Below are 26,599 nucleotides of genomic sequence, written 5' to 3' on the forward strand. Positions count from 1 at the left end.
CAACAAAACAAAATCTCTCATTTGTAGCATTTGCCAGTTTACATTGTATAAATACTCCAACCATGGCTGACTTCAAGATAACAACATGAAGTCACCGAACAAAGAGTTGAGGAAAAACTGCATCCGCTTTACAGAAAAAAAACAGATATAAATAACTTTTGGGACATAGGTACTCCTTCATCCTCTTATCAAGTCACTCACAACCATCTACCTCATCTCCTAAATATGTTCAAATCCCGTCCCTCTTTCCCATCATCACTGCCACTCCCATGCCCTAGTTTTCGGCTTAGTCTTGGCTGAACCATTGCAATAGCCTTCTAATGGCGCTCCTGGCCCTTTCCCTCTCCCCACTCTAACTCAACTGCACAGTGCACCAAAGCAATCTTTTAAAAATTGTGATTATATCTATCCCTCTTTAATAATCTCTCAGTGGTGCTCCACAACTCAGGAGATAAAGTCTAAACTCTTCAGCCTAGCACTTACAAAGCACTTTATGATCAGGACTCCATCTGGCTCCCCAGCCTAGCCACCTTCCACTTTTCCTTGAGGAGTCAGTGCTCCACGTACACTTACATGGCTGCAGTTTCCCACCCTCTTCTACATCTCAGTGCCTCTGTACACATCTCTCTGCCTGGAACATACTTTCTCTGTGTGCAATTGGCAGTCAAGGTTCAATATCCTTCTACTGTGGAGCCTTTCTTGACCTCGTAAGGCAGAGTTGGGCTCTCTCCTCTGTATTTCCATAACATCCTGATCCCTCTAAGACTATATTCACCCCTTTTCATAACAATTTTTTGGTGTTTTTTTTTGTGAGTGTATGTGTGTGTGTATGGGCCAGGAATCAAAACTGGATCCCCCTATGGCCGGCGAGCACATTCTACCACTGACCCCCCCCTGCAACCCACAATGGTTATTTCTAAACATTTATTTCTCCGCTACTAAAGTATGAACCTCTGTCCAAATTAGACTGTATCCAGCACAGGCACAAGCACAGAATTCAATGCTCCTTGTGTGATTATAAAATGACAAACCATTATTCTGCAAAGAAAGTGCACGTCCAAGTGTCTGCTGTCCCCTTTAAAACCACTCACCTTGAAGGTTATTTGCTTAGTCTAATGATGGTGGCATTACTCCAAGTATTTTTGGAAGTCAGGTTTCAAAATCGTCTGGGGAATGTTCTTTAAATTATCTCAACTTAGGCCAAAAAAACATCATTCTGAACAGATCTGAGGCCTAGGGAGGAATCTTAGGGCAAGTAATATAATATTGTGTAGAAAATGAGGAATGAAATACATAAAAGGTTGTGTAATGATCGATGTGGAAGGTTGAGTAAGAAACTGCCTCAGAGGGCAGACCAAAGGGAGAATCTCAAAAAATATTTTGTGCATGGGCCATATTACATAAAACATTCACATCGTCATACGATGATCACTTTAAAGGTAATATTAACTTGAATGTATAAAAAAGTTGCTTGGTCATGGAAACGTACAAGCTCACCATATGAAGTCCTTAAAATTAGCATTTCCCCAAAAGCATCCAATGTGAACAGATACTGCACAGAGGGGTTAAAGCACACACATACACATGCAAATAAATGATTAAGAAATTTAAAACACAGTATGAAATAAAGTCAAAAAAGTTTATTTACACCCAAACTTCTCAAAGCCATTAACATTTTAACGTGACTCTCCATGAAGTCCACGTGGGGTACACAGACTGTCTCAACTTCTCTAAACCTCAGAATCCTTTTCTCTTCCAGAAGCTGCAGGACTCATGTTTCATAAAGATTGAGAAAGCTTGCATTGCTTGGGGCGGGATGTATTTTCAAGCAATAAAACTTCTCATCTGAAACTACATTGAGAGCAAAGCCTTCAGAATGGGTTACTGAGAATTTACCCTATTCTAACTGCTTTACACACATGTCTCTTTTATCCTGACATAATCTTAGCATAGGTAGTACTATAATGCACAATTAACAATTAAGGACAGCAAGCGTAAGTAGCCAAAGACTTCAGAACTGGTTAGCCACAGAACACCAAGCCACCCCTTTCTGACCAGCACAGGGGCCTGCACATTTTACCCTGGCAATGAGGAGGCACCTGTCTGCACTGCCCTCCTGCACTGCCCTTTCATAAACTCCCTATTTCCACAGGGCCAATTTCTATGTATTACTTTAAGGTCCATTTTATGCCACCTTCCCTGTGAAGCCTTCGCTGCCAACTGGCTAGAAATAACTTTATCCTCATATTACCTTATTCCTTCCATGGATCGTATAATTTACTATCTTATACAAGGTTCTCAAAGAGGCCGGATTTGTACAGCTTAAGAAGCTTTTGGCAGGCTAACATATCCGATAAGAGACAAGTTTATGGTCTCACCACATTTCTACTGCTTTCTCAGGGTAAATTTGGGTATATAGCATAATAATAAATTTGAAATACTGCTTTAAACATTTCAAAGTATTTTCAGAAATATTATCTCACTTGATTCTTAACTTGGAAAGAAAATAATTTATCTTTACAAATGAAGAAACTGGGCTTAGAAAAACCAAGTGCTTCTACAAGCTAATTAGCATATCTCATTACCTAACATGGTGTTTAGCACACAGTAGGTACAAATCTAATGGCTGAACAAATGCCTGACTAAGGCCAGCTGCCATTCCACCACCCGCTATTGCTCACCATCTCCACCCACGGCATACGTCACGGGTACAACACACCTCCAGCCACAACTAACTGTGTATGTTCACAGACTCCCAATGGCTGTCATTTTATTTCTTTACCCGAGGATTTTCTCAGGGTAAAGACACACTGGAAATGCTGGTGAATTAACGCCCTCTGGAAGCAGCCCTCAGCTGAGGAGTGACTGTGCCATGGGGATAATGCCCCAGCTCCCTTGCTTCTTGGGTGGATAATTCTAAAGTACGTTTTCTATGGTTTCCCCAGCAGAATAAACTTCAGTTGCCCAAAATGGTAACTGAATCACGAGGCATCCTTTGCTGACTGCCTCCCCTCCTCTCCTACTCACGTTTCCTTCACCCCCTAAGTAAACTAGTGCACCTAAACCTCTGCCTCGGAGTCTGATTCTGGGAACCCAGAGCAATGCTACGAGACAGGAAAGAGTTTCCAGTTTGTGTGCACGTGCATGTGTGCCCATGTGAGTGCATGTGCATGTGTCTGCATGTATGAGTTTGTGTGTATGTGCGTGTGTGCCCATGTGAGTGCATGTGCACATGTGTGCATGTATGAGTTTGACCATCTGTGTTTCAGTGAAGCCATCGACTCCACAGCACTCCTAAGCCAGTCCTCAGTTCTCCAGTCTTCAGTAGAGCAACACAAGCAGTTTCTCCCTTTCCCAACATTTGATGTCACTGAGCATGTCTCTTCACTTATTCAAAATTTACCAGACACTTTCTACAGAGAATTACTAGAACTTGATGTACAGACAGAAAAATGAAAGTTAGAAAAGCTGACCACAAGGAGTTCCCAGCGTAGATGGGGAAACAGATAGTTACACTCAGTCTGATAAGTACTGTGGAAGGTGTTAGGATGCGAGTACAACTGGGTCACAGAGGGGGTTTGCCTAACCTGGGCAGGGTGGTGGGACGAGAAACGGGGAGAACAAAGCTGGATTGAGACTCTGACATGGTATCTGTTCTAAAATATCATGGATGCCCACATGCAACCCACCATACTTTATTTATAAATTTTTTAACTATAAAAAACTGAAATTAAAATAGCTTCTTTCTAGATTTCTGATTATAAAATTTGGATACACTTATCAAAATTAATCTCATTTCATTTTGTAGGGTATTCTTGCTTGGCTCTGGAGAATATAACCAACCCTCCTTTTAAGTAATCCAGTACTCGTATAAAGGAAAGGATCCCAAAGGAAGTGAAATATGAATTAAAACCTGAAAGAAAGTCAGGAATTCTCTAGATGGACATGGGGAGTGGAGAATAGGTAGAATTTTTCCATCAGAAATGTGCAAATTATGGATAGGACAGTGAGATAGCCTGGCATACACTACGGGAACAGTAAGTAGATTAGCTCACCCTGCAAGAGAAAAGCAGGTAGGGGTGAGGAGGACTAAAGGAAATGAGAATGGAGAGATGGCAAAGGTCAGATTACAAAGCACTTTGTGTGCTAAGAAGGGTTTTGTTTTGTTACATTTTATTTTGTTTTGTTACATTTTATTTTGTTTTGTTCCCTGTCTTTTTTTTTAAAGATATAATTCATATACTATAAAATTCACCCCTTTAAGTGCACATTTCAGTGGTTTTTAGTATATTCACAAAGTTGTTATAATCACCCTACCTAATTGCCAAACATTTTCATTATTCCAAAAGTAATCTTGCGTTCATTAGCATCCCTCCCCAAATCCCCCTCCTGACTCTTTCAGAGACCCAGCCCAACACAACAACTAATCTACTCTCTTTCTATCTAAATTTGCCTACTTTGGACATTACATATAAATGGGATCATAGCAATATGTGGCCTTTTGTGTCTTGCTTCTTTTGCTTAGTATATGTTTTCAATACATCAACCCTTTTTCATGACTGAATAATTTGCCACTGCATGTATATGCCACATTTTGTTTATCCATTCATCGGTATTTGGGTTGTTTTCATTTTGGGGCTACTATGAATCAGGCTGCTATGAGCATTCATCCACAAGTTTTTTTTATGACATATGTTTTCACTTATCTTGGGTATTATGACTAGGAGTAGAATTGCTAGGTCATATGGTATGTGCCTCAATGTTCAACTTTTTCAGGAACTGCTAGACTGTGAACGGCAGCACTTTACATTCTCACTAGGCTAGGGCATTTGAAGTCACCTAGAAGGCAACGCTGAGTCGCTAAATGTCTAGAGACTGGATGGAGACATATTAGAAAGGTCTCTAAAGAAGCTATGGAAGGATGAATCAAGGATTTGGATGGGACATGGGCATAAAAATCAGGTATGACAATATGATTATGTTAGAACCAGTATGCATGGGAGAAGGAATTGCAATTGAAAAGGAGGGGGCAGAAAAAGGAAACAGCTTTAGTAAAACTTAAAGCATACATCACACAGAAAAATGAGGATAATAAACTTAAATGCTAAAAAGATCAGGCAAGTAATGAAAATAAAACATCGAAAATATAAGCAATAGCGAGTGCTGGAGCCTAGAACACAGAAGAACACCCCACTTAAAGGAGGCAGAAGCAACTCAGCTCTGGCCAACCAACACTATGGAGAATACGGGTGCAATATTGTAAGATCAGCTTGTTCAGGAGAAGTGAAAACCTGGATTTTATGTTGAATCTCCTGATTTTTAAATATTTCCAGCTTACTCAACATTTCTGCAAATTCTAAGGAATATCAACAAAATGTGTCTATGAACTGCCAGTTTGTGATCTTTACACAGAGTAAAAGGTGCAATGAGCCAAGAATGGGAATACACTCACAATGAAGGGGAGGATTAAAGAGTTCCCAGGAGACTGAGGAAGGATCAGAGGCAGAGAAGAAAACCATGAGGGTCTGACATCCCAGAGACTTGGGGAAGATAACTTCCAAAATGGGGAAGAGGAAGCTGTGAGATGGCACAGGGAGCCAACGCACACTGGGGGCCTAAAAGCAGACTTTAGGATTTGACAGTGATGAAATAAGGGAGATTGAAAAATAATTGGTGACTATTAGCAAAGCAGAAATAATTTAGCTTTCTCTCCCTTCTAAAATCTTGTTTCCTTGGAAAATCAGCTTTAGGCTAAATATTGGGTTGTGCGCCTCAAACCTCTATTAAAATTTTTCAGAGAAGAGCCAGATGGGCCCAATTGTATTGTTTTCCTCAGTTCATATTAGACCAGTCCAGATATGTTTGTTCTTTTAAAACGAGGTCCTTTGAAGGACAAATTTTCATGTCTATGATGCATGTCCACTCGGTGCTTTCCAAATTACAGTTATAAAAAAGCAACTAGTAACACGCTTTATAAACAAAAAATTGTGGGAAAAGTGTATATGGCTTTGGTCATGTGTCACCCAAAACAACAGTGACTTAAACAAGACAGACAATTATTTCCTGCTCACATAAAACTTCAAGCTGTTATGGCAGCTCTGCTCCAAGAAGTCATCATCATTGTCCCAGGCCTTTTTTTAATCTTGTTGCTTTGCTATTTCTGGAGGGCTAGTCTCCTTGACAAGGTCTAAGATAGTGCACCACCATACTCGCATTCCAACAAGTGAGGAGAAAGACGGGGAGACACAGGTGTCCTTTAAGGACCATCTGGAAGTTACACAAATCACTCCTGCTTACAATCTATGGCCAGAACTTCCCCCCATAGCATAATACCTAGAGGAAAGGGAGCCTAGAAAATGTCATCTTGATTCTGTAGGAGTCTATCCCCAGCTAACATATTCAGGGGGTTTATGTTTGTGGATGGCAGAGTAAAAGATATCAGAAGACAACTAGCATTGTACAGGTTAGCGTGATGTAATGATACCACCCAGAGTAAATTGGACAGAGAATTAAAAAAGTATTTGCCAAGTCCCCTTGGGGAGCTGGGGGGGGTGAGGGAGGGAATATTAAATTTCCCCATTTGGGGAATTCCTGATATTCTCATAAACAATGGGGACAACCAATTCAATAGACTGAGCCCTAGATCTTGGGGTTTACCCTTATGAAACTTATTCCTGCAAAGGAGAAGCCAAGCCAACTTATAATTATGCCTAAGAGTCACCCCCAGAGAACTTACTTTGCTGCTCAGATGTGGCCTCCCTCTCTAAGCCAACTCAGCAGATGAACTCACTGTCCACTCCCAGGGATGTAAATCTCCCCAGCAACGAGGGACAGGACTCCAGGGATGAGCCAGGACCTGGTATCAAGGGATTGAGAAGGCCTTCTTGACCAAAAAGGGGAAGACAGAAATAAGGCAAAATAAAGTAAGACAAAGTGTCAGTGACTGAGAGATTTCAGAGTTAAGAGGTTATCCTGGAGGTTATTCTTATATATTATATAGATATGCCCATTAAGTTTATGGTATATTGAAGTGGCTGGAGTGAAGTACCTGAAACAGATGAGCTGTGTTTCAGTAGCCTTGATTCTTGAAGATGATTGTATAATGATATAAGTTTTACAATTTGACTGTGTGATTGTGAAAACCTTCTGTCTGGTGCTCCTTTTATCCAGGGTATAGGCAGACGAGTAAAAAATAATAAAATAAAAAAAGGATAAAAATGAATAATAGGGGGGACAAAGGGTAAAAACTTCGGTAGATTGAAATACTAGTGGTCAGTGAGAGGGAGGGGTAAGGGATATGGGATGTATAACTTTTTTCTTTTTATTTCTTTTTCTAGGGTGATGCGAATGTTCTAAAAACGATCGTGGTGATGAATACACAACTATGCAATGATATTGTGAGCCACTGATTATACACTGAGTATGGACTGTATCTGTGTGAAGATTTCTCAATTAAAAAAAAGAAGAGTAAATGAAAAAAAGACAACTAGCAGTTTCCACCACAGAGTGGTATTCAATTTTCTTAAGATTCTTTTCTTTCAATTCTAACAATAATTTATACTTTGGTTCAATTTGACAGAAGAATATTAAACTGGACTAAACTTTATGCTTTAATATTATATATGCAGCAATGTGGCATTGCCACAACTTTGGCTGCATGGTGCCGTTATTTATGAGGTTCTTAAGAAGAATGTTACAATTATATAAAATTATTCATATAAATTTGTTCATATAAAGTTATTTTCCTGAAGTATTATAAAGCAATTCTTGTTTTCTCACCATGCTTATCAACTAGATCTCAAAAGACTGCACTAGAAACTCAAAATTACAAAATAAAAAACTTGTTGGCATATTCCTGTAGCATGTGTCATCTCAAGGATGCTTTTAAATGATCACAGTCAATTGTGCCCTTCCTGCCAGAAAGCTCTTCAACTAACAAGATGTATGCATTATAGCAAGTTGAATTAGTTGTACTCCTGAATTTTGACATTTTAACTTCATATTAGTTAACGGTATCATATTTTATCATTCAAATGCTAAAGAGGATTAAAAATATAATAGTTCACAAGCACACAGTTCATTTCATAAGTGCCTAATATGAAAACATTCTCAAGGAACAGCCATGAACTTCAAAACCTCCTAAACAAATATAAAAGTGATACAATTTAAAATAGAGTAATGTATTAGCTGTCTCTCCTTTAAAAAGAAGCTAATAGGAACAGGGTTCTTCCCTGCAATAATATCTTTTACCCACTTAAAGATACGTGGATTCTTATGTTCAACAAATTTAATTTCTTAATTAATGACCAGCTTATTTTAAAAATTGTTTCAAACGATCAGGAAAATGATAAATTATCAAACATCCAGGACGTAAATTATTAAACTTCATTTATAAAAATTATGTTTACAATATAAAGTATTCATTATAGAAAGCTAAGAATACTGAAGAGTAGGAAAAAGAATATCACAATACAGTACAATAAACTGAGTATTAAATATATAAAAATTATTTTGACCATCCAGATTTTACACGGAACAGACAAAATGGGAGATATCCAATCCCAACCAAGATGGAGTAACAGGGACCAGAACTGTTGTCTTGCCTGAAACAATGAAAGGACTATACAAAATATACAAAACAATGATTTTCAAGACACTGGACAACATACAATGACCTCTGAGAACAGGTAATCAATGAGGTGAGCCCTAGTGCTGTTCCAGCTTCCTGACTTGAGTTTCCAGGCACTGGTCCAGGGAGGGAAACCTGCTCCAGGCAGAATCTGCCTCACTCCCCGAATTGAGGAGATGGAGTCAAGAATCAGGGATCAGACCAGCTTGTGTCTGGAGTCAGAGTACCAGAGGAATATGGGCTACACTGAGAGAGATTTTCAGAGATCTTCAGAGGAACCCCCCTCAAGTAATCAGCCAAGTACTGATCAATCACCGCAGGTATGTGAGCCAACAAGCCACAGGCAGGGGAAAACCCATCTGAAAGGATTATAGGAAACAGTACCCAACACTCACACACAGCTGGGAATAGTACCTGTTCCCACCAGCCAGACTGGGGAACCTCATAATTTGTGGTACTTGGGATAGAGTACTCAGAAGGGTCTTGCCTCATAGTAGGCATAACTAGCTGTAAATGAAGCACTGCTCTGTTTCCACTAAACTAATATTAAAAACAAGACTTAATAGGATCAAATTGTTTCCAAGTAATTAACTGCATCACAGAAAAAAAGTAGGTTTATAGGGATATAAAAATATCAAACACCCTACAAGGTAAAATTCACAATTTGCTGGCATCCATCAAAAATTATAAGGCATGCAAAGAAGTAGGAAATACAGCCCATAACAAGCAGGAACATAAACGTATCAAAATGGACCAAGAACTGACACAGATGTTAGAATTAGCAGACCAGGTCATTCAAACAGTCATTATGACTCTATTCCATACATTCAAAATGTTGAATAGATGAATTTATCTATTTAAAACACAAACCATATTTCAAGAGATGAAAACTATAATGTGTGAAAACACACAATGTAATCACTGAATTAGACACTGAATGAGAAAGTACTAGTCAACCTGAAGACACAACAACAGAAACTATACAAAATTTAAAAACCAGAAAAGATTTTTAAAATACAAAGAGCATCAATGAATCTAGCACACGTATAATTGGAGTCTTCTGAGAGAGAAGGTAAACCAAAACTATTTGAAAAAACAACGGCTGATTTTTTTTTCAAATTTGATAAAAACTATAAACCTACAGACCCAAGAATATCAATGAACTCCAAGCACAAGAAATATGAAGAAAATGATACCCAGGCACATCATAATCAAATTGTTCAAAACCATTGATAAAGAGAAAATTTGAAAATACATATCACACATAAAGAGGGAAAAAAATAAGGATAACAATAGATTTCCCATCAGAAACAAGACAAGTGAGAACGTAGTAGAGTAACAGCTTTAAGTTATTAAAGGGAACAGAAATCATCTTGAATTCTACAGCCAGCAAATATTTTACATAAAGAAGGTAAAATGTATATGTTTTCAGACATACCAAAGGTGAAAGGATTCATCACTAGCATATCTGTGCCACAATAACTGTTAAAGGAAATTCTTCAGGAAGAAGGAAGATGATAGCAAACAAAAATGGTAACTGCATGAGTAAATATAAAAGAATTTCCTAACTATCTAAATCATTTCGAAAGATTATTCACTTTTTAACAACAATAATAATAATAATGTAGTGTGGAGTTTATAATTTTATGTAAGATAAACAGAAATAGTATATGAAATAACTTGTAATATGTTTTTGATAGTTACTTGAAAATTATAAATTCACCCAAAAATATTTCAGATATGCTTTCTGGAGAACTAAAACTATCACCATTATTCCAAAATCTCATTCCATTTTGCCTATATTCCCCATTTCACTTGAGTAGTCTTAGCATTACACTTTAGCAAATATAAGTAAGTTGAATTTATTAAATTTGTTGTCACAAAGAAAAAATTAATACTCCAAAAGGATGTTCTTGTTTACTAGTTCAGCAGGTTTAGGAAATGGTCTTTGCTGAACCTTATAAAGAAAAACAATTAATATTTTTATTAATTAATACTTTTCTCATAAAATATTTATTTTATTTCAATGTAGGTAACTACAAAAAATGAGCCAAACAGATAAGAGATTAAAAATATAGCACAAGTAGCCAACGAAAGTTCCCTTCCTTGCTCCACCAACCTGCCCAAAATGAAAATAATGCATAATTCACCTCATTAGGGCTTTTTAAGAGAAAGTTTAATGTTAAGAGGGAGATGACAAAGGAATGCTCTCTTCTCACCATAAAAGGCAAAATAACGCAACAATAAGATCAAAGCACAATGAAATATTCACAAGCATAAAATCCTAAATACAATTACTGAATTTTTTCTATTTTGTGGAGCTTATTCAAAAGCACATGTCTGTAAGTTCTCCTGGTGACTACCCATTTGCTAGAATAGAAATGGAAATAGGGAAAGACAGAGGATATGCATCCTTTGGGTAGTGAAGGGCAGGTTGTTTTTAGATAAAAATCTAGTATAGAGAAAATTACCTCTGAAAAGCTGTTCAATGACCCATAAAATATACTCTTCAATGTTTTGTGTGTTCAATTCCGAATAGAAATTCTAATGCACACTCAAGTTTGGGAACTACTAGGATAGAGTAAGAGAATGAACAAAAAGCAAATCTCCACGTCAAAGTTTCTGCATCCAATTCTGTCATAAAAGATAACTAACTGGAAAAGTCTAAGGTGTTTCTGTTTTTCGGCCACTTTAGCCTCCATAACCATTATAAATTAATAGATTCAATACTTCTTTAAGAATTAAATGAGGTAATATCCATGAAAATACCCAGCTCTGAGGCTCAATAAATGTATATAGATGTTAATGTATATCTTGCTCCAGCAGACCCATGGGTTGCATCCACAATCTTGACCAAAGATGGTAGAATGTGATGTTTCAGGGTTTTGTCATTTTACAGAAGCTTTGAACAACCAGCAAGGAATGGCAGAAATACCTTCTTAAAACTCCAGAAACCAGTAAAAGAACTGCAGTAACAGGGCGAGCACCAAATCAAGAAAAGAGGTCTAGTTCTCACTTAAAAGAGGTAAAGTCTCATGACACCCTGGCTGGCATCTCTCCCACCCCACACCTGCTCAGCCGGACATAAAGCTGGACAGCACTCCCAGTATAGATCTCTGTTTACAGTTCCAGAGGGAGCAAGACATACTGTACACACCCTCATGCACATACTGGGAGCACGAATGTCTGCCCCAATCTGTCTGGTAATGGCCTGAGGGACCTGCTGTCCTAGAACTTGCTCTGCATATAGAAGATGGCTCACTGAGCTGTCTGACAGAACACTGCGGGAAAGCAGTCAAAGTCATGCTGCCTGGGGCATGAGACTGCTGGCTCTAGATACACAGTGAGGTTGTCGGGACCAGAGGAAACTGTTTCCTCAGGAAGAGGGGGAATTTGTAGCCATGTAAATGGAGGAATGCCCAGAGTCACACACATATGCCCAAGACAAGATGCATGTGTAGAAAGGATCAGGAAGGTCCCTATACTTCATCCTGGATCTGTTCTCCAAACTCATTCCATGGATAAACCCTGAGGGAGAGCATTTGCACAGGACAATCCGCAAAGACTGAGAAAGGTGTTTTCTTTTTTTCCTTTTTTTTGTTAACTCCTGGCATTCAGGGAAATCTCTGTCATAAAACTAGATGGACACAAGCTTAAGGAACAGACACCTCAAAGTTTAAATTCCTGTGAGAACATACTAAAATATCAAAATATCCAGATTTCAACAAAAGATTATAAAACAAAGGAACTGGAAGTGATAACCCTGGCAAAGGAGAAGATTAAAGCATTAGAAACCATCAATGAGACATTCCAGATAAATACTTCTTTAAAAATGGTCCTAAATATGTTCAAAGAACTGAAGGCAAACACAGGCAAAGAACCAAAGGATATCAGGAAAATAACAGATGAACACAGAGAATAGCAACAGAGAAGTGGAAATAAGGGAAAATAATCAAACAAAGCTGAATACCACAGTAAAAAATTTAAAAATCCCTAAAAGGGTTCAACAATAGATTGGACCTGGCAGAAGAGAGAATCAGTGAACTTGAAGGTAAGACCATTGAAACCATCCAGTCTGAGAAACAGAAGGAGGAAAGAATGAAAAATAGTGAACAGAGGGCCATGGTGGCTCAGCAGGCAGAGTTCTTGCCTGCCATGCTGTAGACCCAGGTTCGATTCTCAGTGCCTGCCCATGTTAAAAAAAAAAAGTGAACAGAGCCTGAGAAGTTGTGGGACATCATCAAGCATACCAATACGTATCCTGGGAGTCCCAGAAGGAGAAGAAAGAGAGAAAAGGGCAGAGAGAATAATCAAAGAAATAACAGCTGAAGACTTCTCAAATTTAACAAAATACATGAATGTACACATTCAAGACATTCAACCAAGTTTACACAGGATAACCACAACTAGACCCACATCACTCCATGTTATAATCAAACTGACAAAGAGAAAGGGAGAATTCTGAAAGCCACAAGAAAGAAGCAACACATCACTTACAAGGGAGCTTCAATAAGATTGTATCAATTTCTCACAGGAAATCATGGTGGGAAGAAGACAATGGGATGACAAATTTAATGGGCTAAAAGCAAAAAAATGCCAATGAAGAACTGCGTATCCAGAAAAACTATGTTTCAAATATTCAGGAGAGATTAGGACATGCCCAGATAATCAAAAGCTAAAATATTTTGTCACTGCTAGACCAGCCCTACAAGAAATGTTATAGGGAGATCTGCAGGTTAAAAGGAAAGGATACTAGATAACTGATGGGAGCCTTAAGAAGAAATTAAAAATCTCTGGTAAAGATAATGATATAGGTAAATGTAAATAACAGTATTATTGCCTTTGTAAATTTGTAACTCTACTTTTTACTTCCTACAGCACCTAAAAGGCAAATATATAATGATAAAACAATAGTTTGGGATTCGTAACGTATAAACATGCAACTTGTGACAAGAATTGCATTAAGATGGGGAGAGAGTCGGGTATAAAAACATAGTACCTACACTGTTGAAATTAAATTGATATTAAAGCAAAGAAGATTGTTACATATTGAGCATTTAAATTCAAGCCTCATGGTAACCACAAAGAAAATATCAGAGAATATGTAGAGTCAGAACACAGTTACCAGAGTCTGGGGACAGGGACAAAGGGGAATTAGTGCAAAATGAGTGCAGGTTTCTCTTTGGGGTGAAAGGAAAGTTCTGGTAATAGATGGTAGTGAAGACACTGCAACACTGTGACTGTGATTAATCACACTGAATGTATGCATGGGAGGGATTAGGATGGGAAGATTTATATTATATATATGTTTCCACAACTAAAAAAAGAAAGGAAAACTAAAAAAGGAAAAAAGAAAGAAAGAAAAAGATAATTAAATGGAATTCATGATAATGGATGAGATCTAAGAATGGAAAAGAAGAGGCTCAAAAGGACATTACTGGGACATAAGAAAAAATTGAAATGTAGAATGTAATGCTTATACCAACACTAAATTTCTTGAACTTGATAGCGGCACTTTAGGTGATTATGTAAGTGAATGTCCTTATTCGTAGGAAATGTACATGGAAGTATTAGGCGTTGAAGGAATATGATTGCGCAACCTGCTTTCAAAGTCATGATAGAATAATACAGCAAAGGTGGCAAAATGTTAAAACTGGTGGATCTAGGTTTCTGGAGAGTGAGAGTATGCTGGAGTTCTCTGTATGGGGTTTGTATTACTTCCTGCAATTGTCCTGTAAGTTTGAAATGATTTAAAAATAACAAGTTTAAAAAATACATATCAGCCACTTGCAGGAAGCAACTTCTGCCTTTCTAAATGGAAAGTCCTGTTTTAGTTTTACTCAAGACCTACTGATTTCACACACATTGTCACCAGCAGTGCAGTTTGTGGGATTATGTCTTACATAAGGGTTGAGTTCTAACATGTTTAAAGCCATATGATGCTGCTTCATTCTTCTCTTGTAACAGGAAAGGTAGAAGGACAAGAAAAGCAAATAAATCAATAGGAAGGAAGAAATACTTTAAGGCATTTTAATGAATATAATAAATGTGGGATATGTTCAGATTATCAGCAGACCTTACTATATGCTATCCACTACAGGTTAGCATAAATACCAGCAATGATGGTGATGATAGTGGTAGTTGTGGTAATAATGGTTCTACTTATAATAATAATCCAAGTTTAAATGGCTTATTAGGAAAGGGAATGATTAAAACAATAGAACTAGCAAAGTCAAAGAAATATGGGCCATTAACCAAAAGGCAAAAGTGTAGCTTAAATGTATCCATAAAGTGAAAGTGTCAGCTCTCAGTTAACAGAAATTTGCAGGCAAACTCAGATGGCAGGGTGGATGAATGAAGAGATGGCATGCCATGTTGCTGGTTAACTTAATGGAATATGTGCTCAGGTTTTAAAATGATATAACTCACTTGGCATCCAAGAATAAAAAATATGTAGTAGTGTTGGAAATGTGGGGCAATGAGTTTGAGAATGGACACATTACCATCTAAAATTGAGTTGCCCTGTATATACACTAGCCATGAGTCACATAAAGCTATTTAAACTAAAATTAATTAAAATTAAATTTAATTAAATTCAGTCCCTCAGTTGCATTACCTACGAGTCAAATGTTCCAAGGCCACAGATGCCTAGTGGCTCTTGTTACTGAAAGCAGATATGGGACATCTCCATCATTGCAGAAAGTTCAACTGGACAGCACTGATCTGGACAACTGTTAAATGTGCCCGCCCTATATATGAGAGAGAAGATTTAAAAGGGAAAAGAAAGAATCCAATAAGTCATCAACCCTTCATTGAGCATATTCACTGAGCATCTGTCACGTGAGAGCTGCTGTGGTAGGCATTCACAATCAACAGACTAAAACAAATAGTCCCTTTCCTCGAAGAGCTCAGTGCAGCAGGAAGCAATGACCTACAGGTGGTCAACCAACAAACGCTTGTTAAGCACCCACTGTAAGCAAAGGACTTAGTGCCGTGGAAGGAAACAAAACAAAAAAACAAGTGCATTCTCTCCCTCCTGAAGGAGCTTAAATCTAGTTAATGACATATAAGGTATAACAAAATGTAAAGTGTTTTAAGTGGCAAGTTAATACTTATAAGCTGTACACTTCAAAGTGGGTTCCATAAATCGGATGTGGACTTTTTAAATTTCCATTTTGGATTTTCATTTGGATGATAATCTAAATAAATAAAAATGTATTCTGATTAATTTCTGAATAATAATCTTAAAACTAAAGACTGCCACCAATTTTCACTACAGTGTCTGCTGTTAACATTTTCAATTATTCACACAGTAGGTGAAGGCCAAATAACATATAGCTTCCTATAAATAAATAAAATCTGATTAGAGAAAGATGAGGATGAACTGAGTCATTATAGAACACATGGTGGAATAGGCCTCCAAAATAATCTAAGCTGTGGTGGCTAAAATCATCGTGTTGACAGTGAAAATGATGCATGTCTCCCATCTTCGTGTAGATAGTACACAATCTGTTCGCCATTCCATTAATCTTGGTATATGGCTTATATATTTGATTTAGATTTTAATAATTCCACAATGGTAACCACAAAGACTTTAGAGTTCTCAGGTGATATCTCGTTAAAATGGATATTTGAGGATTATTTATTTGTTAGAGTTTTGATCATGTATGAAATCTGAGTATCCTGGATCATAAAACCAATCCTGGAAGTTAATATTGTTTTACTTAATGTACTTTCTAAAAGGACATTTTCTGTATTTATATTAATATAAAACATAGAAACAGATTAGATCTGAGAACAAGATCCGAGGCTACATCTTTATACTCCCAAACCCAATTCAGGCAATGTAATTTCAGCAATACAATACCATTTGTCACAGAATTCAATGTTCATTTTAATTTCACCTTTTCTGTTGTTCACATTTAATTTTTAAGTGGTTCTTGGTTTTACAATTTGTAAAATCCATAAGAAAAATAGTTTGTATTTTATTAATGTTCCTACATTTAAGAAAAACATTTAACAAAAAACTTTTAAGGTCAAAATGTATAGGCCACCAAAATCAGACAATTCTCCCCATGGGGGGTTATTCGGAGAGGGTGCCTGTTAGGAAGCCAGACCTTCTCTTCTCTCCTTTCCCTTCAGGCGTGGAGGTGGGGGGTAGGGGGAGTGAGCATGGTTATCAATTAGGGAACAGAGGAATTAGAAAGAAGCCACAAATACATAAGTAAATCATTCCACATATTAAATATAATACTTAAATTAAATATTTTTTAAAAACCAGTATAGTTTAATGTAATGCCTGGATACATCCTAGAATATATTAAGTAGATGATCAAAAAGTGTTGGCAAAGTACCTTGAGGGATGGGAGAGAAAATATGGAACTATTAAACTTTACCATCAGGGAATCCCCTCGCACTGTGTCAAACATTAGGGACACCCAAATCAACAGACCAAGCCCTTGATCTTGAGGCTGACTCTTGTGAAGCTTAAGTAGGTAGCAGAGGAGCTCGGACTACCTATAGGTAAGCCTAAGAGTTACTTCTGGGGGACCTCTTTTGTTCAGATGTGGCCTCATTCTCTTTAAGCCCAACTCTGCAAGTGAAATCATTGCCCTCCCCCCTACATGGGACATGACATTCGGGGCTGAAAGACTCCCTGAGGACATGGGAGATGTTTCCCAGGGATGAGTCCAACCCTGACACCATGGGATCAACAATTCCATTATGACCAAGAGAGGGGAAAGAAGTGTAAGTAATAAAGTATCAGTGGCTGAAAGAGTTCAAATAGAGTCGAGAGGCTCACTCTTAACGCAAGCTTCAGTTAGACATTGCTACCTATTATAACTTGCTAAATTCCAATCAGAACAATTCCAGCCAATCCTAAAGAACACCTAGGGCAATATATAAGATTTTACAAAGGTTCCATGCACTAGAGTAACTTTCTAGAAACCTACAACCTCCAGATGGGTTCCTGGACCAGATAAGTCCTGAAACCTAGAGGGCCCAACATCTCCAAAACATGAACTAGTTACATCTCCCTACCCCATATTATTGACCGCCCCTTTCAACATGAAAAGTTTAGAACAGCCATCGCCCAAATACCTCTAAAGAGTGGGATAGAAAGATCAAAGGTGATGATGGAGTTATACAGAGAAGGTAGGGTTTAACAAGCAAGTGTCATTATATTGACAGTTTCCAGTAACTTAGAGTTGCTAGAAGTAAAAACCTAAAACTGTGGAATTGTAATCCAGACAAACTGTGAAATGTGTTTTACAACAAATTATTATGCTGTGTTTTGAAATGTATTGCTTTTGTGTATTTATGTTATTTTTCACAAAAAAGAAGAAAAGTGATGATATAGATATATATATATACTCCTTCTAGCCTCCAATGTTCTGGAGTAGCCAGAAGGGAAAAATTTGAGATGATGGTATAGTGGCCCAATGCAAACTCTGGGATCTGTTCTATAACCACCCGTTGAAGAGTGTTTTGAAAACTATTGCTTTTTTTTTTCTTAGCTTTGTATGTATATTACACAATAAAAAAAGTTTTAAAAAATATCTTTTTCAAAATTATTAAGATGTGGTTCTGAGTAATAAACCAGAGATTACAGTAGCCTTATATTACTATGGGTTTTCTCAATCACTATAGCTAAAATTTAATTTGTAAGAAAAGTGTGAACCATTGTCATTGGCTTAACTGCTGTAGGAAACCAGAGAAGAGTGTGAGATCACGATGAGCTGCTACAACGAGAGGATGCCTCACTATGGAGGTGGGACTCCAGCTGGGCCCAGAGGGGAAAGAGGGCAGTGAAGGTGCAGCTTCCTTAAGGACACCCTCTCCAAATAAAACCTCAGAGAAATAAAATCCTGATTTTGGCTAAGTAATTATGGAGATAGTAGATTCAGAAAGTTCACTCCGAATACTATGCTGAAAAATCTGTGTCTTTAGTACTTTTTCTGTTGCAAGGGGCAGAAACCCTCGTTAAGGATAATTTATTGCTCACATAACCAAACCCCAGAAAAGTCAATGGTAGAACTGACCTTGAGAAATAACTATATGCAAGAATTAAAAAAACTGAAATGCTGCTTTTGTCTGTTCTCCATCTCCATCTCTCTCTCTTCTTGACTTTTCTTTACATACTGATTTATACTCTCAGGCTGGCTGTCCCCATTGGATCTAAAATCTTAGCCACTTGCTAGCTTCAGGCTTAGTAAGGGTTTAAATCCTTAAAACCTTACTGGGTATAAGCCAGAGAGTGGCAAGAGTAAAAAACATAGAAGTCATAAAGATAAATTGGGCTCAGGTTATGAAAGAATTTAAGAGCCATGATAAGGAGTTTGAACTTTCAGAGTTAACAGTAGACCTAAGATAGTTTAGAAAATCCAAAACTTATGTATGAAGAAATAGATTTATTTCAAGACTTCCCACGCTGTAGCCTGCCCTGGGATAGGTTATTACAATGGGCCTCAACCAGGCTGGGGGCAGCTCACAATTCCTTCCCTTTGAAAACTGCCCTACTTTAGAAGCCAGATGGGCAAATCACAACTCTGTCTACCTGGCCTCAGCTGAGTGGTCCAGAGGTATACACTTGAGCTAAGACCATCCAGTTGGAGCGCTTTCTTGAGACATTCAGTTGAAAATGTCTACATTTTGACTTAGATATCCAGAGTTCATAAAAGCTCCTCATACCATACTGGGACACAGAGCACAACTCAGGAAAATTAAAAGAAAATAGATGAGACTATCCAGGCTCAACAGTGACCTTGTATTTTACTGTAAAGCAGCAAGGGGGTCTGGGCAGATGATTCTGATCAATGGAACCAGACCCATTTGAAGAAGAGATTTAAGTATGTAAAACGGAAAAAAAAAAAAAAATAAAAGAGTACCTATGAATAGAATTTGGAGACACCACAGAGTAGGAAGTGCGACCCAATAGCAGAAGAACAAAGAAGGAATATCTCAATAGACTTTTCAAGTAGATCAAAACAATAGCTTCTACTAAAAAAAGCTGTAAAAAGAAACTCATGGTCAAAGAAGCAATGAGAATTCAAAATTTTTCCTCACTGAATTTAATAGCATGAAATCTGCATATAGGAGAGAAAGGAAGAGAGGCAGAGCTTTTGATTTTAGCCAAAAGTGTAAGAAATGATAAGCAGAAGTAAAAATATACAGCCCCCACTCCACATTTTTTCTTTCAGATCTAGGAAAGGCCTATAATCTGTATTTCCCACTGGGAAAATAATAGAAGGCATGACGCACACATTTTCACTTCTCTCTTTAACCCTCATCTTCCAGTAACCAGTTCCCTCAAGATGAATGAAGGGAACCAAGAGCATTTGTAGGACTGACATTTACTTCAAAGTGAATAAGAAACCCTCTCCTTGGAAACTTCACTTACTGCTGGTTGTAGACATGGTGTGTGCAACATAAGAATACGGGCTCTAGAATCAGTCAGTTACCACTGACTGAATGCCACATGGCAAGGTATATAGCCTCAGTTTCCATTCACTTATGTGCAGGGTAAGACAAAGGATGTCTAGGCAGGTACTATCTAAGCAGTCAGAGTGGAGATACAGATTTAGATTAAATTTATTCCTGTAAAAGTGTGTAAAGCATGGACTATATCTGCTACAACAGAGGGCTCAATATACCCCAGGCTCCTATACAGTGCCATACAGGCACTGAGCTGCAGATAAAATCCAGTGGGTCTGCTATGGTCTCTAGTCCTGCTCCCTCCCTATAAACTGACGGGAAGTTATGCTACCCACATTCTAAATGGGAAGGGCCAACCAAACAACAGTGCCGATCCTTTGCAAGGATTGGTGAGACCATGCTCTTAAAAACTATGCACTTGTGGAATATATTAGGGATCAATTAAATTAATTCATAAACTAGCATATGAGCTAGTGACTCATCTTTTGAAAGGCTTCTACCTCTTTCTTACCACCACTGTTTCTAAATGTGTCCTCACTACCACTATTCTTCTAAATCCTGGAAGAGCCTTCTTTCAAACTAGTTATACAACTCTAGCCACTCTCCAATTCAATCCTGTTTCCAGATGGTTCTCAGTGCTCTCCTACTAGTCAAATATTTAAAAATTTCAATATTAAATTATTTGTTCATGTTTTTTCTCCTTCTTTCAATCAGCAGTGGTCACTTGTTATTCTTTTTTGGCCATGAGAAGCTGAACCCCATCACTAAATATAGAGAATCCTGTATGATACAGATCCCACATTCCACTATAGAAGACCATGGGCCAGCAGTGAAAGCAACTCACAGGATCGGTTCTGCTGAGTGATTCTGAGCATTGTTTCTGTTACTGTGTCTTCTAAGTCAGCTCTGCTGACTATCCCAGAGATTCTATGAGCTACTGACTCATGCTATGAGTCAACGAGGCAGACACATTCTAAGGTGACCTCCAGTAAGCCATGTCCTTGTATAGTCCCCTCCCCTGAAGTCCTAAGTTCAGAGGAACCTGTGACTTGCTTCTAACCAAAAGAATATGGTGATGGTGCTGAACGTCACTTCTCTGGATAGATTACGCTATATAGCAAAGGTGATATTACCCCTTGTTTATGTTACATAAGACCTCAGCTTCTCATCCTGGAGCTAGAGACTCTCCCCTGCTGGCTTTGAAGAAGTAAGCCATCATGTTATGAGAGGACCATATGGCAAAGAAAAGTGAGCAGAGGGCGGCCTCCAGCCTCCAGTCAGCGGAAAATGGAGGCCTCAGTCCTACATCTTCCAAGAGATGAATTCTGCCAACAATTCAAGGGAACTTGGAAGTAGATGTTTCCCTCCATCACGCATCTCATGAAAGCACAGCCCTGGATGACACCACAATTTCAGTCTCATGAGATCCTGAGCAAAGGATCCAGGTAAGCTGTGCCTGGCCTCCAACCCACAGAAACTGGAAGATAATAAACATGAGCTGTTTTAGGCCACTAGTCTGTTATGTGTCACACAGCAACAGAAAATGAATATCCCCTACTAAATTTATTTGGTGCTTAAATTAACCAGAGTTAGTTTCCATGACCTGCAGTTAAATACACTGAGTGGTACAAGGTCTACCCATCATTGTCCATTTCAAACCCCACGATGGAATACCGCCATGTTAATTCAACAAGGTCAGTCCATGCCCATCTCCTTCTCATCGCAGCTTCTGTAGAAATGGGAAGAAAACACCATTCCAGCAACTTCAACTTTACTCAGTCTCACCAGTACCCTGCCATCATGCTATAGTCTCTCTAGAGCAGCTAAGAATATACAGAGTCAGAGTTTTTCCTCTCTTTAAGGCTAAACGCCAAATTAATTATAGTAAACAACAAACCATACCTGAAGAGTCACAATTTATTTTTAGTATTTCACATTTAAAATGATTTGGATGAGCTTCTACCAATCATAACGTTAGGTGAGAGAACAGTAACAAATATGTTAATTTTAAGAGAGTAGCGAGCCCATGGGACCTCTGCTCATTCAAAAATTTTGAAAATATTTTCATCAAATAGGAGCAATCTTGCTTAATATTCTGCATTACTATTTTCTTAAGGATTACAATGCTTTTCACCTGCATTCTGAATAATAATAAGACCACTTTGAGTCTAACAACACAGTTTCAGAAGTCTGACCTGGGCTGATGCAAATCACGAGGGCAATTATCCCGAAAAAAAAGTTCTGGGAGATCAGAACAAAAGAGATTTGGAAGGATGAAGAAAAAGTCATAATGGTATCTTTTCTAAAAAACAAGCTGCTGTTCTTTTTCCTTAATTTAAGCATAATTTATCCAGATTGGAGGTTTAGGTGGATAGAAATGACTAAATTGTATAAATTTTCTGTTCCCTCTGATGGTTTTAAGTTTGGCTAAAGAACAAATATAAGAGAAAGTGACTGTCCTAATACCAGAAAGATATCTTTCAATATCTTTCATGAGCAATATCAGGTGACTCTAGAGTGGACACTCTGTTATTGTCCTCTGTACTCTCTCTCCCCCAAAATCAGATTTTGAGTTCTCTCTCCAGTGAGCCTGGTAATCTTTACGGTTTTCTATGATGTTAACAAACTTCAAGGGCAGTTTGACCAGAAAAGGGCCAGTACATGAGCAGCAGAAGGCAGAGATGATTTCCCCTTGTTCCTAAGTGGGGGCACTGGGGGAAAGGGATGTGAGGGATGCGGATTGATTGCAAGGATTCCCCTCAGAGATGGGTGTGCAGATTTCGCTTCTGTTTTCATTTTGATTTAATTTTAGCACTAGCTTCTCCGCCACCAGCAGGTAACAGCAAGACCCATCTCCTTGTGAATAAATTGTCTGATTCAGAAACTGACCCATACCCCTATAAAGATGAGCAATTGAAAAATATAGGAATATAAAAATTCACAAAATTTGTCATATTAAGATAGTCAATGGAGACAGCTTTCTCCTGTGATTAGGATACAGGAAATACAGGTGTTATCCTCAGCTTCAGACCAATTGAAGCATGTCAATCTTGGGTCTCTCAGGGCACTTGCTGCCTCCTTCCTAAAATGGGAACAACAGGTCATCCTACCTGTCTCTCAAATACTTTGAGGAATCACTGAAAAATGTAAGGGTTATAATAAAATTAAAAATTACTGTGGAAATGTGCAATAAAATTAAGTATGTTGTCTACATTGAAAGGAGAGGATTTCAAGCAATAAAAGCCCCCATCAATTTAAACATTAATATAAACTACATTTTAAAACAAAAAGATCCATTGAAGTAAAAATAAAAAGCCACATTTAGATGTAATAACAAAAAATGTCCATAACTACAATATTTCACTAATGAGACAGTACAGATGCTACATACAGAAGGATCTCATGATGTCCATATGTTTCTCAAATGACTCCCCTTGTTAGCTATTTCTCCATATCTCTATGTAAGAATAACCTACACCTTCCCCACTGAGTGGGTGTAAATAACAATATAATATGTCATACAATTTAAACAAATTAAAAACAGAAGTAATTCTAATAAAAAAATAAAAGCTATAACCCCAAAACACGCTTAGACTCAGACAATAACAAAAATCTGAATATGTACGTCATTTAAACTACGTAATTAAACATATTCTTATCTAATCATATGGCCTTAATATTTAACTCTTTAAAACCTCAAATAAAAATTAATCCACATCCCAAACATAGATAAGTAATTATTTTTATAAAACGAAGGTATCTGATAACATGTCTACCAACTATCTACTATAATAATGGCCAAAGTTAATTTGGTCGTAAAACAATCATAAAAAATCTATAGTAAATTTAAAATCAGCTTTTTAATTTCAGAGGGACCATCACTATTTCTTACAGAATCTTAGCGTGCTGCCAAACACTCTCTGGCCAAAGAATGCTTGGTCCAATAGAGGCCAACCCAATAAGCTGAACTGTAGAGGGAGAGGAACAGGAAGACTGAGGCAAAACAAAAAAAAAAAAGAAAGAAAGAAAAGAAATCTGTCTCCTACCCATAAACTGGCACTTAATCTAAAACTCTTAACTTCCTCTGTACAACCTATGTGCATCTAACTGGCTACATTCTCTACTGAAGAGGATCAATTCAGGAGGAAAGCTGGGAAAGAATCTCTCCCTTTAGCTGCAGCTTGTTATCAAAGGTTTGCTTCGGGATTCTCACTTTACAAAGCACCTGTTTTGTGACCAAAACATAAATGGAAACATTAGCTTTTTCCCACACTTAAAATGACATATCCCCAAAAGATGCTGCTCTTTTTGAGATCTGCCCCATTCAAACAAAATGGATGCAAAGAAATCACAAGTTTTACAGCTGATTAAATTATCTGTGCTTTTGAAAATACACCATTCTTATAAAATATTTTAAATATGAATGGTTTCCAGAGGCACGTCAGTGATTTGGTGTTTTGCTAATTAAAATGTAAAGAGGCAGGCAGGCTTTTAAATGGGCCCAAAAAGGAAGAGTGGTTTAAAAGGAGGAGAACAATTATCTGTGCTAAAAAGCAAATACACTAAACAACAAATTTTCAGTCACAATAATTTCCATAATAAACCTTCAAACTACCAAAGTGTAGTTCAAAAGATATCCTTTCTAAACATGATTTTCTAATTGTCCTCATTTATTAACTGCAATTTATTCTGGGCTGTTATTAATTACAGGATTTAAAAATTGCTGGGACATCAGAAAATAACATCCAGACCTTTTCAAAAGGTTTTCCAAAGAATTTAATTTGGGGAGGGGGTAGTTTTTAAAATTATATATTTTTACTCCCTTTTCCTCCGGGAATGTCTGCAAGATTTGAGAACACGATTGTGCTTCTGTTATCTGTAATTACTAAAGCTTTCCCCTTTACAAGATATCTCAGCACACCGAGAGTATTAATGAAATAATATCCTTTTCCAGCATGTCCTCAAATAGTTGTATAAGTATTGGCATAGCATTTGAGGAAGAAAAATTAACACCTTAGTTTCTCAGGTTAGAAGTTAAACTTTTTAAGCCCCTCTTACCCCAACCCCACGTTTAACACACGCGCGCGCACACACACGTACATTTACAATGTAATAAATGTAGACATTCCATCTTTCACAGGTTTCAAAATGTTACAGTTACTTCATCTGAAAATTCCTTTTAGGAGATTACACACACTTCCCTGGCAAGGAAAACAAACGCGACGGCTTTTGAAATTAGAGCACAGTCACTAGATAATTTCCAAGCCCACGTTACATGAACCACACCATCAGCTCTCAGCCGCAGACCACCGCTCCTCGCACCCACTCTTGGAGAGCTGCTCGGTCCCAGGCGGTCACCAAACGTGCTCACAGGCCTGTGACAGCAGCACTTCTCACCGTGGGCGACGGCGCGACGGCTCCAACGCCCAACGGGCGCTGTCCGCTAAGACTTGGGGAACTTCCCCGTCCTCTGCTCCCCGCAGTCACCACGGTGACACCTTCAGGCGGCGTTAAATTAACCAGGGTACCTTAATAAGCTTACACTTCATCACGCACCTTCCACTAGCAAGGAACTGTTTTATCTCCCAGCCCTCCAAGCTCAGGAACTTTTTTAAAAACCCACTACGCTGATGTGTAGACATGAAACTTAGGTCCCCCACGACAACATCAAAGGCACCCCACTAAGTACTGCTCGTCGCAAGCAACACGTTGATCGTGCAAACTTTTCATTCATAGCTCAGCTCCCAAAGAAACCAGGTATGGGGGCGGGGGGTGTCACGCCAATGGCCCCTCACCTCGGCTTCCCCGGCCAAATGCCCAGAAATGCACCGAAACAGCACCTGACGCCGAACTTCTGACAAGGTTCCCTTCGACCCACAACCTCTGGGTTCCAGATTCAAGGCCGTTGGGTGTCAGAGACTTCACTGGGATGCTCTAACCCGAGACCCGAGGAAGCGGCGCAGGGAAAGCAGCAGCGCATCCGGACGCCCCTTGCGCCCCAATTCCCACGGTGTCTCGGAGCACCACCGGGGACCCGGCCGCGGGGCCACTCACCTCCGCCCGTTCCTGCCGCGGCGCTGCGTCTGCCTTCGCCCCGCGCCACGGACCCCTAACTTCTCCCCCTTCTCCAAACAGCCATCTTCTGAGCAGAGAATGGCGAGCAGGAAGCCCAGCGGGAAGGAGGAGTGAAAGTTGCCTCGGGGCGCGCCGCTGCGGGCGCGGGAGGAGGAGACGGTGGCTCGGGGAGCGCTGCGCGATGTGATGGTGGGGGGGCTGGGGAGGGCGGCCCGGGAGGCTGCGGGCGGCGAGCAGAACCCGCGGCGGCGCGCAGAGGATTTGCTAAAAATAGCAACTCCTGAGGAGGGGGGTGGGGGGCGGGGGTGAGCGAGAGACCGAGAGGCCGCGCTGGGAGCCCCCGCGCCGCCGAGGCTGGGCGGGGCCGGTCTGGGGAAGGGAGGCCGGACCTGCGGCGCGAGCGCGAGCTGAGGAGCTGGAGACCCTGAGGGCCAGGAGGCAAGGGCCGCCGAAAGACGA

The 26,599-nt window shown here is 38.9% G+C and overlaps 1 protein-coding gene across 1 annotated transcript in view; it reads right to left on the reverse strand.

Moving 5' to 3' along the window:
* Window positions 1-26,276, reverse strand: part of HDAC9 (histone deacetylase 9) — a 970,134-nt gene extending 943,858 nt beyond the window's left edge. Inside the window, exon 1 of the mRNA XM_077122309.1 lies at window positions 26,120-26,276. The gene's annotated coding sequence lies outside the window, so the exon portion shown is untranslated. The remainder of the gene's footprint in view (window positions 1-26,119) is intronic.
* Window positions 26,277-26,599: the final 323 nt, after the last annotated feature.

Source organism: Tamandua tetradactyla, chromosome 1 (genome assembly GCF_023851605.1).
Source record: "Tamandua tetradactyla isolate mTamTet1 chromosome 1, mTamTet1.pri, whole genome shotgun sequence".
Classification (NCBI taxonomy): domain Eukaryota; kingdom Metazoa; phylum Chordata; class Mammalia; order Pilosa; family Myrmecophagidae; genus Tamandua; species Tamandua tetradactyla.